The sequence below is a fragment of the Mus pahari genome, chromosome 5, assembly GCF_900095145.1.
Source record: "Mus pahari chromosome 5, PAHARI_EIJ_v1.1, whole genome shotgun sequence".
Taxonomy (NCBI): domain Eukaryota; kingdom Metazoa; phylum Chordata; class Mammalia; order Rodentia; family Muridae; genus Mus; species Mus pahari.
The window spans coordinates 45,130,740-45,139,028 of NC_034594.1; the positions used below are offsets into that span (position 1 = coordinate 45,130,740).

Genomic DNA, 8,289 nt, shown 5'->3' on the forward strand with positions numbered 1-8,289 from the left:
TCCACAAAGTCTTGAACAATGGCTGGCACATAGTAGGTCTCCAGAATTAGTTGAATCAATATGTGCTTCGGATTACTGATAGAACTAGGTCTAGAATTCTCCACACCTTTATCCCTCCAATGTCCAGTACCAACAGGGGTTGTTCTCTATCTCAACTTCTTTTGGGAGTTTTCTAGATGCACCTGTTGTTGGGTTTTCAGAAGCAAGATCAGTGAGCTTTTTTCTATCAAGTGGTCATTGAACAGGCTTCAGCTGTGATACAAAGAAGGGAAAGAGAGGTGTCTAAGACAGGCGACCCTCCCAATGACTGACTGAAACGACTGTCCCGGACTTCCCAAGGTCGTCCTTAAGGAGGCCGGCTTGTCTCTGTTGCTCACTTTGTGAGCCCTGAGGGACAGTTCTGCAGAGCAGGCCACCCCTGGGAAGGAAGGAGTCATGTCCCCGCTGCCCTCGCCGCCCTTGGCCTTGGCTGGGCGGGGCTCTCTGGGGCTCCAAGGCTGGCTGTCCCCGCGGGGCGGGCTGCTGGCTGCGGCAGGAGGCGGCGCCGGCCCTCCCCCTCCCCTACACTGCGGCGGTGGCAGCTCAGCGCGGACCGTGGCGGAGCCGGACTGGGGCGCGCACGGGGCGGGAACAGCCGGGGCGGGGCGGCCGCGGAGCCTGGCTGGGGCGCGCACGGGGCGGCGCTCGGGCTGCGCGGGCTCTCGGCGGTGGAGGCGGCGGCAGCGGCAGCATCCTCTCTACCTCCGCTTCCCTTCGGCCTCTTTCTCTTTCCTCTCCTTCTTTCCCTCGTTTCTTCGATCGCCCGGTCTCCCCAGCTCCTCCCACGGAGGAGCTCTAGCTCTGCGAGTGAGCTGTGACCGCGGGTGCGTCCACTTTCCGCGCCCAGGTAAGACATTGTCCCGCCTAGCTCAGCCTGGTCCTTCCTCCAGCGCCTCTGCCAGAGAGGAGCCGCCAGCCCGGAGAGTAGGAACCGGACCAGCTGGTCTCTGCTGGACCGGTCCCCTGTGCCACGGGAGGGAGTCCGCGCAGGTTGGCGCTGTCCAGGCCTGACCTCTCCAGATGTCACTCCAGGGCAAGAGACCCGGCTAGGTACTTAAGCTCTAGATTTGAAGATGAGCCAGTGACTTTGTTAGGTACCACTTTAAAACCACTGGAAACTTCGGTTCAGGTTAGAGTGTATGTTTTGAGAGTTAATATTGCCCGAGCTATAGAAAGAAGGATAAGAAATTATACAGAGATCCTAGGGAAGAGAATTAAAGATAGAGGATTTATTTTTATTTTACTAGTTTGTTGTGTGTGCCTGCCTCTGTGTGCTCACAGACACAACGCTCTGCACAGTGAGGAAAGAGGTGAGGGGAGCCAAGCCAATTTTAAATTATTTCTCCAGAGACAACAGGAAGAGGAGAACTGGTATACATTGGTAATTTTGGGAAAATGAAAAACTGTTCTTTGGTTGTAGAGGGCGGGGCTCCAAGATACAAGCCTGACAGCTTGGGTTTCTATGCAGTCCTTTCTTCCCAAATGAGAGGGGTGGGTACCCAGCTGCATCTGCTCTTCTATTCACTTCTCAGTTCTAAAGCCTTTCTTTGGGAGTGGGGGACTGAACGAATGACTGCCTTCCCCATCCTCGCCTTTGTTCTAGGGTGGAAATCTAAAGGCAGAGCATGCCTAGGAGCCCGAGTGGGGAGGTGTGTGTTTGGGTGTGTAAGGAGGGGGAGGGGAGAGTGAGCACTAGAGTCAGAAAGCACCATTCTTGAAAGCTGGAAATTGGTGTGGGTTTTTGTTTGTTTGTTTGTTTGTTTCTTCTGGCATCGGCAAAAAGGTTTGGTTAGCAACAAGCTGACTTGTGATGGTTACTGTTTGCCCTCTCTTGTAAGCTCTGAGTGTAAGGCATCCAGACACCTTTTGAAACTGGGTGTGAAGCTTTTGTCAAGATGCAGACACACACAGACACACACACACACACACACACACACACACACACACACACATGCACATAAACCCTACAAATATGCAAAATGGATACTGCAAAATGGAGTGGACAGCTAAAAGGCATGTCTTTTAAGATTTGTTTTCTGGGGCTTGAGGATATGCTATAAATGAAATGCATGTGGCAAAATAACAACAAATAACGTCAACAAAACTATCCTTGGGCAGTGCAGAGTTCCAGGTGTGACAGAAAAATTAAATGAATATTAGTAAGGAACCAGCTTAAATATTAAAAATCAGACAGAATTTTGTTTAAATGGTCTGTGGGAGGACATGACTGGAAACCGAAGTGGAGGCAGGCGCATACCCACAGTGAGGCAATGGAGAACAAAGCCTTTTATGTGAACCACATTATTCAAAAGGTCCCTATGTGTGAGCAGCAGGTAACAGCCCCGTGAAAAAGCAGAACACTGTCACCCTGTCATTTTACTGTGGGCCGGTATGAGGTATGATATTTTTGGCAGTCAAAATAGATGGAACAAACAAAAGCCCTTTAAAATGCTTTTGATTTTATGCCCACAAGGAAGATTACAGTCTAGGTGACAAGAGCATTACTTCGACAGGGCCTATGTTGTAGGAAACCTTATGGATTTGCAAATCAGTTTTAGTCATCTCCCCCCACCCCGTGCACACAGGACCTCCCCATCGATATGAGGTGAAAGTCCTGTTTTTCTTTCATTGTACTTGTGCCCATGTCTATGTGTATATGTCGTAGCATTAATCTCCTTGAGGTTTTTGTCTCATTCTCTCAGCTTAAGATCTGCATTCATGATTTTGATGTTATCAGACCACTGATTTCTTATTTGATACATGCTGTTTATCTGTGGGTTGCTTAATTTTATTCTTTCATATTTCTCGATTTGCTGAAACATTTATTTCATTTTCAAAGTTTTTTTAAACCTCATAGGTGGGAAATTGTTTGGGATACAACAAGGCATCATGGCAATTTATAAATTTAGTTCCCTTTTAAAAAGACCTTAATATTTTAGTGATATTAATTTGTATATTCTTTGTGTCTCTCCTGTCTTAACTCCTCTCCTCCCCTCTAACCAAGCAAGCCCTTTCTTGCTGGCTGTTCTCGTCCTGTTTCCTGCCCCTACTTTTGTCTAGACTACCACAGGAGGAGCCAGAGTGTGCAGGCATTTTGAATTTAGGGTGTGCTCACTGCACAGCAGCATGTTTTCTCTCTCTCTTTCTCTCTGACTTGTTTACAGCACCTTCACAGGGAGGAGGGAGAAAGAATGTGCTTGACCCAGTGAAACTGGCACAGCCATGACCTCATGCCAGTAGGTGATGCAGTCTCATTGAGGGAGCTGACATCCTCTCAATGGAAACAGAACTCCAGCAGCATGCCGGCCTATCCCAGGCCAGCAGTCCCACTCTTCCCACAGTGACCTCTGCCAACACTGCTCTGCTAAGGTTAAAGGCATAGTTTTCTCCTTATGTATTTCTTTTCGGGGGTCTTGGATTTGGCCAGAAACACACAGCCAGAAATGAGACTTGGCACAGAATGTTCTAGGCCTGAAGGAACAATTTCACCCCCTCCCCCTGCATCCCCTGTTTTAAACCTCTTTACACATTTTCTAAATGTCAGACTGAAGAAAGAAAAACAATTGCTTGTTTGGTAGGTTTTTTTATTTTTATTTTTTATAAATTTTATACATTTCCTTAGGACACACATATATTTGTTGAATTTTACTGGCTGTTAGATGGCAGAAAAGATTACATTGTTGCACTTTGGCATTTAAAATCAAGTAGGTATTACATTTGCTTAGATGTAGAAATGACATCAGATATACCCCTCTGTGATTCATTACTGTCCCTGTGAGGCAGAGCATAGGAAACTGACTTCTATGTTGGGGAGAGGGGAGGGAGGAGCTTAGGGTGACTCTTACTGTTAAATACTTGTCAATGCTCAACTGACTAAAATAACCAGAGATAAAGAAAACACTCTCCGATCAGTATTAACCCTTAATGCTAGGACTTAGGTAAATCACTAATTAAAAGGAGGCATTTTGGAATATTTGTTGACTGGAGATGTTAATAAGCTTTGGCATTCTTATGTTGTTATCTGAGCTGTCTTAGTTATTACCAGTTTCTGATATTCTCAGAGAATGATGAGGACCAGGGAGCTCTTGCAAGCACCAAAAGCAAATATGGGACTGCTAAGGAAGATGGGATCTATAAAGGGCTGAAACCAAAGGAGAGGGTCTGTGGGAAAGTTCTGGTGGGTGGTAGCTTAGAGGGGAGGAGAAATACAAGGAATTCTCAGGCGCCAAGTGTTTGTCCCTGTGAGGGTGCAGAGATCTTGTGGATGTGGGTGGAGGTGGAAGAAATCTGTTTTGCTTTTCTACCTTAGTGCAATGCTGTGTCCCCTCTCCTCCCACATCATGACATTGAGCTCAAGGCTGTGGGTACTTTATGGGATACTTATTGAAAGCAGGTCTGTACCGAATTAAAAAGTTTAAAACAATGTGAGCACAATCAGTTGACTTTATGGGAAACATTTTGAATCTAACCTTTGAACTTTGAACTTTGATCATTCCTCTCCAAGAGATGAACTTTCCTATTTGTGCTAACATGTTCAGCTGTGATATGTTTTATTTACATCTTTTAGGGGAGTTGTTTGGCAATTGGAACAGATGAACAGAATCTCTTTCAGTGCATTGTTAAGTTTATATTGTACACAGGGGAGGTTTTAAAAATATTTTTTTTGTGGTTGTTACAACATGTTAGTAACATAAAGGACACATTTCTTATCTATCTATCTATCTATCTATCTATCTATCTATCTATCTATCTATCTATCTATCATCTATTGTCTGTCTGATTTTTGAGACTAAGATTTTCAGGACAACCTAACCTTTAGTTTATTTATTTACTTTGAGACAGTGTGTCTCCATGTATCCTGAAGTAGCAAAAATAGCCTGGAATTCCCAATGGGAGCTCAGACTTACTTTGAGGTCTATTCTCCTTCCTCAGGGTCTTGCAAAGCTGGAGCACAGGAGTGTTCTGTGGTACCTAGCTAAATTCATTTGTTATTTTTTCACATTTTTCTTTTATTGAAAATATATCCTAATTATAGTTTGCCCTCCCTCTCCTACTTTCCATCTTCCCTCCACTCTGGGTCCTCCCCATTTTTTTTTTTTCTTTTTAACTCATTGGAAAGAACAGACTTCTAAGAGATAACAAATAAACATGAAAAACTAAAATATAATAAGATAAAGCAAAACTATCACATCAGAGTTTCACATAAGAGTTGACCATGGCCACCCAACAGAAGAAGAAGAGTCCCAAGAGCAGGCTCAAGAGTCAGAGACCTCTTGGTCTCACAGTCAGGAGTCCCATTAAGCTAATAGCTATAACGTATATAAAGGGGACCTGGTGCAGAACTGTCTAGGTCCTGTGATAGCTGCTTTGTTCTCTGTGTGTTCCTAGGAGCCTTGTTTAGTTGATTCAGAAGGCCTCATAATCCTTGTGTCTGCCATCCCTTCTGGCTCTTACACTCTTTCTTCGTCTTCTTCCCTAGAATTCCATGTGCTCTTAGTGTAGGGATTTGATGTAGACCTCACATTTAGTCTGTCTCTCTCCCTCTCCGCCCCCCCCCCCCGTAATGTCTGGCTATGGGTCTCTCCATCTATTCTCATTTGGATCCACAGACAGGCAACAGACTCAGGGACAGCCTCTCTTCCAGTTGTTGGGGGACTTGCATGAAAACCAAGATGCTCATATCCTACATGTGCTATATATGTGAAATGGGCCTAGGTCCACCCCATGCTGGCTCTTTGGTTGTTGGTTCAGGCTCAGGGAACACCCAAGGGTTAAGGTTAGTTTACTCTGTTGGTCTTCTGTGGAGTCCTTGTCCTCTTTGGGTCCCTCAGTCATTCTCCCAGCTCTTCTATAAGACTCCCTGAGCTCTATCTAATGCTGTGGGGCTTTGCATCTTTTTTTCCATTGGCTGCACGGTGGAGCCTCTTAGAGGACAGTTATGTGAGGCTCCTGTCCGAAAGCATAATGGAGTATCACTAATAGTGTCAGGGAATGGTTTTTGCCCATGGGATAGGTATCAGTTTTAGGCAGTCATTGATTGGCCATGCCCTCTATCTCTGCCCTATCTTTGTCCTTGCACTTGTAGGCAAGACACATTTTTATTGAAGGTTTTGGTGATGGATTATTGTCCTTATCCCAACACTGGGAGTTCTGTCTGGCTAGCAGAAGTGGTAACTTCTGGATCCATATCTCCCTCTGCTAGGAGTCTCAGCTAGAATTGCCTGCATATACCCACTGAGGCGCCACCCATCCCAGGTCTCTGGCAGCCCAAGAGAAGTCCCTCCCATGCTGATCTTCCCTCTCTCTCCCTACATCTGATCGTCCTTGCCACTTCGCTCCTGTCCCCATCCCCTCTCCCACCCACTTCCCTCTTTCCATCAATCTCCAATATCTATTTTGTTTCCCCTTCTTTGGGTCTGTTGACTCTAGCATGGTTGGCCTGTACTTTATGGCTAATATCCACTTTTAAGAGAACAGACAAAAACATCACTGATCATTTGAAAGTGAAAATACAGCTGCTGTTTTGGATAAACATTATTTACTATTATGTTTCTATTTCTCTTTTAACGTGCAGCTTTAATTGGATTCCTCCTCCGTAAGACTCTATCTCCATTTTGGTCCTATCTTTGAACATACTTTTTGTATCTCCTAGGCATAGTCTTTTACTTGTCTCTAGTGTTCCTCATGAAGCATCCTACCTCAGTAAGACATTCCAAATCAGAAAGACAAGTTGCTGCTTTGTGTGTCCCCATTGATTGTTACTTGCACTAGGGCAATGTATGCAGTCACAGAATAATACTAGGGACTGCTCTCTGTCTGATGTGGGAAAGGGACAGACAGTCTTGCTCACTGGACCATGAGCTCACTGGATCCACTTCTCTCAACTCTTCACCCCAAGTGTCTCTGCACTTGGATTCTTTTGGGTCCTGGAGAGCCAAATTCTGATCCTCATATTTAGACAGCAAACACATTACAAACTGAACAACCCTGTAGCCCTTAGGTATGTTATTTAATTGATAGTTACTCATGGCAATTATTTTCTCTTCATCTTTGTTCTTTCTTCTTCTTTCTTTCCTTCATTCTTTTCTTTCTTTTCTTTCTTTTCTTTTCTTTTCTTTCTTTCTTTCTTTCTTTCTTTCTTTCTTTCTTTCTTTCTTTCTTTCTTTCTTTCTTTCCTTCCCCCCCCCCCTCTTTCTCTCTTCCTGATACAGGGTTTCTCTGCGTAGCTCTGGATGTCCTAAAACTCACTCAGTAGACAAGACTGGCCTCAAACCAACAGAGATACACTTACCTGTGCCCCTGTGCCTCCAGAGTGCTGAGATTAAAGGCTTATGCCACCACCACCAGGCTTCATCACATTTCTTTAAATTATCTAAAAAATATTTTTCAGTCTACAGTGGTACATTTAGATGAATCAGTTCTTCAAAGTGAAAAGTTTGGATGACCAAATGTTTTTTAAAAATTATTTGATTCACCTGACACAAAGTGTAATGGTTCCGTTTTCCTTGTTGCTGCCTTTTGTTTTAAAGTCAACTTGAACAGTGGCTAGTGGCAGTCTGTTCTTTTCATTAGATGGGTTAGATGAACTCACTGATATACACTAAATACACTGGATCAATCAATACATGCTAAACTAAGTTTAAATTAATTAAAATATTTCTAATTTCATTTATCTAGATAACATTTATTTGTAGCTAATCTAGAATCTACCTGAAAATTACCATGAAGCACAATGTTTGAATATCCACAACTACCTTTCATCCGGTAACTGTATAGAGCTTTTAAGTTTAAAGAAGGCTTGTGAGTAAGCATACATATTGGTTTGTGGAGACAGAATACATTGTGTCAGCATAAAGCCTTTGCATTTCATTCTTATACCTGAAGATAGTTAGGACACTGTATTGCCACAACAACTGTAACCATTTATTTTCTTACTGTAAATGGGCCCACCGTAAATTCACTGTAAATGCTGTAGCACTGATATGCTTTAATGGATTGGTAGGAGAAAGGTTCTGACATTGGATTGAAAAGAATGCTACAGCTTCATTGTGAGGAGCACAAAAGCAATTCTGTAATGTCCAGCTTTGAACTTTTACTACTAGCTTTGTGTATCTTATCAGTTTTGAAGTTTTCCTACTAAATTTGTCTATCTTATCTCTAAAACATAGTAACTTAGTTGTTTTCTTTGTATTCTCTTGAGCAGGATGAAAATACTAATACTTTGAAACCTACTTTTGTTTTTTTTTTTTT

At 43.5% G+C, this 8,289-nt stretch overlaps 1 protein-coding gene across 7 annotated transcripts in view; it reads left to right on the forward strand.

Annotated features, from left to right (window-relative positions):
• Positions 1–708: 708 nt before the first annotated feature.
• Map2 (microtubule associated protein 2) overlaps positions 709–8,289 on the forward strand; it is a 252,376-nt gene continuing 244,795 nt past the window's right edge. For 4 of the 7 annotated variants that reach the window (XM_029538732.1, XM_029538734.1, XM_029538735.1 and 1 more), the window contains exon 1: positions 709–886. The gene's annotated coding sequence lies outside the window, so the exon portion shown is untranslated. The remainder of the gene's footprint in view (positions 887–8,289) is intronic. The other 3 variants (XM_029538736.1, XM_021198956.2, XM_029538740.1) reach the window with 3 other exon arrangements.